Raw genomic sequence first — 4,593 nt, 5'->3', positions numbered from 1 at the left:
GCAGGAAGACATAGAGAGGGAATGCAGAAAAGAGAAGTGAGAGAGGGAACCAAAATGTCTAGATTAGGGAAGATCCTCTGGGGAAAGGGAAGCCTAGTCCCTGGACTGGAAAGTTCAGGGTAGAGGACAGCTTATGCTAGTCATATCCTGTAACAGATAAGAACTAAGGGATTCTGGGAGAATCTGGAGGCCAAGTGCTCTTCGGTATGTTAAATAATCACTCAACCACTTGTCCTGAGCTTGAAACTTAACATATATTTTATAAGATGGGCACACTAACCAAATGTGGGAATGACTGGGACAATGTACCTAGAACTGATGGGGCTGGGGAAAATCTTAGAATCAAATCCCTGTCATCTGTAGTGAAAAAAAAAAAAAAACTAAGCTAAAACCAAGAATCAGGCATGAGTTAGTGTAAACTGGGGATACATAGGCTGTCAGTTCTTTCAATTAGAATTACGTCTATATATGCCCTGAATGTTTATATACAGTCATTCATACGTTGTTAGCTCCCAGTATGCTATTATTAAGCAATCTCTAGAAGGTAATTAGTTACCTAGAACCTCTACCAGTGAGATCAGTGTCCTTGTAAGAGGTTTAACCCCTTCCATCATGTAAGGATCCAGCTAAAAGGTACCATCTATAAAACTGGAGGTACAAGACGCAAAGTCATTAGATGCAGAAGTGTGTCCTCAACAGGACACCTATTCCTATCTGTGAGCATGCAGGCTCACTTCAGCTTTTTACTGCTCATAATTACTTACAAACCTCTATTGCCAGCTGATAATAAGAAAACTAAGTTTATCTCTCTGTAATCCACACAACCCTGGGGAAAAACTTTTCCAGTCACTTCTATTTCATTTTATCCTATTTTATCTTATCTTACTTATCTTATCTTGTCTTATCTTATCTTATTTTAGGTGAATGTTCAATGGGATGCAAGCATTACTAATGGTGACCAGTTATCCAAATGGAAGCTAAATAAGGGGTAGGGAGACCACTGGCTTATTTGCTACTTTGTCTATTTAGCATCTGGTAACCCAGGATGTTCTCCTGGTAGGTGCCAGTAACCATTTGTATGATGGACTGTCCTGTTCAAGTCCCCTTACAAGACATACATTGTGTTTCTAGGCATAGAGAGACTCTCTGATGTCCTCTGTTCCACACATAAGTGAGGGAATATGCCTGCTACATTCACCAGCACCTCACGCTGTCCCAAGAACAGCTTTCTACATAATTTCTCTACTGATGATGTTTGTTTGTCTCCAGGAAAGTAATGGGGATGTTAAGACAGAACTGTCTCTACCAAATCCCACAGCTCACTGCAGGTTTTTCAAAACTATCTGTTATCTCTTATCACAATGATGCTACATAACCTACCCTCAGCCTCAGTGGTTTCCATCAGTAATACACTTGTGTTATAACACTCACAGGTCTGGAGGAAGCTGGACGGTTATTTCTCAGACTGTGGGGCTATGAAGGCTGATGCAAATGATTCAGTTGCATGACCCTCCTCCCAGAAAGTGGAGAACTGAAAAAGTACTGAAAAATACCATCCTTCTCAATTCTATCTCTCAGAATATGGTTCTGTGACTCTCTACCACTCCCACTGAGTAACACAGTCAAAGTCAATAATGTAAAGTATATCCTACCTGTCATTGGAAAAAACAAACAAACAAACTCACTAAGCAATATGTATGGAACATGTGGAATGAAATATTAGGAACATTGAAGCAACTTGCATAGCAATCCTGCCAATCCCCCTGATAGTACTGTGATAGCTAGGGATAGGTCTCTCCCTGCTTGTGTCTCTGTCTCTGTCTCTCTACATATATTCTCCTATCTCTCTTCACCTCCTCTCACCTTGCCATGTGTGCATGTGAGTGTCCCTTGTGCACCTCCCTTTCTTCTCTTTCTCCCTCTTGACTGCTACCTTTCTGCTGTGGCTTGTCCAAATCTTTTCAGGTAAATGTGTGAGCTACCAGCCTTCCTATAAGCTCCAGACTTGATGAAGCAGCAGAGCCCAACAAGAGTGGCAATCTACATTCCTAAAGTGGTAGGGGGCAGGATGGATCTTCTCAAACACTATATACCCTCTCTACCTTCAGAACAGCTTGGCTTATCACTAGAAGGAGGAACAATGGCTTCTGTTTTACATTCTACAGGAACACCATTGAATGTAGTATATGGAAATCTTGCATTCTTGTTTTAAGGGTTTGTGAGGGAAAATACAATGCATAGCTCAAAAGATTGCCATGGGGAATCCTTGCTTGCCTCTGCTTTATGCTAGTCACTCAGCTCCAGGGTTGAAGACAGCAAGAGAAGGCAGAAAGAATAGAGATTAAAACATGGGAAAAAGCTAACAGCCTCAAACAGGGCTTAAAGGGGACTTAACAAGGACAAATGTGGGTGTTTAATAAATATTATCTGATCTTGTTAAACTTTTAATTTGTTCTATTTTCACTAAAAAGGCTCTCTAGCCAGATGCACCATGGGATAACAAGAAAAACAGCAGCAGCCAGGTGGGGGGTCTGAGAATGAGAGCTTGTATGAAGGAATTCAACCAAAAACACATAGTCATCTTAAGTGCCTCTAAGCACCAACCTGACTCAGGTACAAATTTTTAAATGGCATGCATGCATAGGTACACACACACATACACACACACACACACACACACACACACACACACACACACACTCCAAATAGACTAGCCTTCTTATTATCTAGAACAAAGAGATATATTAAGTAGAATTGCTACAGGATGAACATGAAACACAGAAGAGGTATAATGTCAAGAAACAATAGACAAAAACAGTACAAGTTGGCCAGTTTTGGTTCTTTATGTTTCGTGTATGAAAATTATTATAGAGTGTATCAGGTGCTTTAATCCATCTGATAAAATAGTAAAATCTTAACCCATGTGCAATATTTCCTGTCACTAGAACAGACTTACAGTTCTAGACAAGAGGTCACTTGAAGGAAATAGAATGTCTCTGGCCTTAGGCTTCAGGCAAGGGGTGGGGGCGGGAAACGGGGATGAGGGAGGCATCAAGATATCTAGAGTATTTTCGGACATGGAAGCCTGGGTCCAGGCTCTGTCAATAATGTGCTCATCATGCAAGTATAAGAACCTGAGTTTGGATCTCCAGAACCTGCCTTAAAATGCAGATACATGGACACATATCTGCGATCCAGCATTGGGGGGCAGAGACTGGTATGTCTCTGGGGTTTCTAGCTGAACAGATCAAGGACCTTCAAGTTTAATAAAGGCCTTGTTTCAAAAATAAAACTGTAAAGTGACTAAAGAAGACACCTAACACCTACCTCTATACCCCCCCACACACACACACATTCACATGCATGAACACACAGTTTCTCACATGTGTGTGCCTGCAGAAAATATAGACAAAAAGAAGAAGAAAGGAAGATAAAAAGTAGAAAGTGATGGAAACAGCTTGTGATAGGTCACTTGGATAGCCAAAGCAGTGTTCTGGGAACCAAAAAGCCAAAGAGCTGGACCCTTGAGCCAAAAGGTAACATCAGGGAAAGGCAGTAGGTAGACTATGGTGAGCCCAGCAAGCCTTGGCATTCACCATTCAAATGATGCTCCTAACTTTAGGATCATTTGCTGGCAGATGTGATTGGCATATACAAGGTCCAATGACTAATGAAAACTTTCTCAACACATGTGACTACTCCTTCCCTAATGTGTTCTTTCTGTACATCATAAGTTGGCTGCAAAACAATGCTTCAGAGGAAAAAAGAAAGAAGAAAAAAAAAAAAAAACTCCTCTCCACCCCACTGATCATGAATGCCATGGACTCTTCCTGAGACTGTGGATCTCTTTGTCGAATTGTATAATGGGTGAGGAATAGACAGTACTGGCAGAAACCAGCTAGCAATCCACAGATTTGCTTCTTTAATGCTAAAGCCACAGTCAGTCTGTGTTTCTCAGTCTCCTTTACAGTGAGTTGGTCCTATGTCATTGGGTGCTGCCAATAAGTGGGACAGAAGTGCTGTCTGCCACATGCAGGGCTGTCCTGAATTCCTTCTAAATCTATCTACTAGCTGAGCTTTGCTGTCTCAAAACCACCTATTTATTGAAGATACCAATGCAGCTGTCAGCCAGTGGGACTCTGTGAACCAGAACCTAAGCCCATCCTCACTACATCTTTGATCAGATTTCATGTGAGGATGAAATAAATTCATGGATCTTTTTCAGCAAGTATGTTATAGCAACTAATAGTACTTCAGATACTCAGCATCATGTTTGACATTTGACCTGTTTCTTCAAGGGCAACTGAGATTCATCCCCCCCGGCCCCTTGGAGTTATGGAAAGTGAAACTCCTTGGGCTGCAGATGTTATTCGGTTGGTAAAGTTGTGCAAGCATGAGAACCTTAGTTCAGACAGACCCCTAGCACTTATGTAAAAAACAGGCACAATAGAATGTGTCTATAACCCCAAAAGTGGAGGCAGGCAGGTCTCTTCAGCTCATTGGTAAGTCAGGTTTAATGAAAGATTCTGTATCAAAAAATAATGTGGAGAAATACATTAGTGAAGATACCTAACATTAACATCTGACCTTCAT

Source organism: Mus caroli, unplaced genomic scaffold (assembly GCF_978045245.1).
Source record: "Mus caroli unplaced genomic scaffold, Mus_caroli_1 scaffold_10, whole genome shotgun sequence".
NCBI classification, from domain to species: Eukaryota; Metazoa; Chordata; class Mammalia; order Rodentia; family Muridae; genus Mus; species Mus caroli.
The sequence above is the reverse complement of the archived record's forward strand: the minus strand, read 5'-3'. Positions refer to the sequence as shown.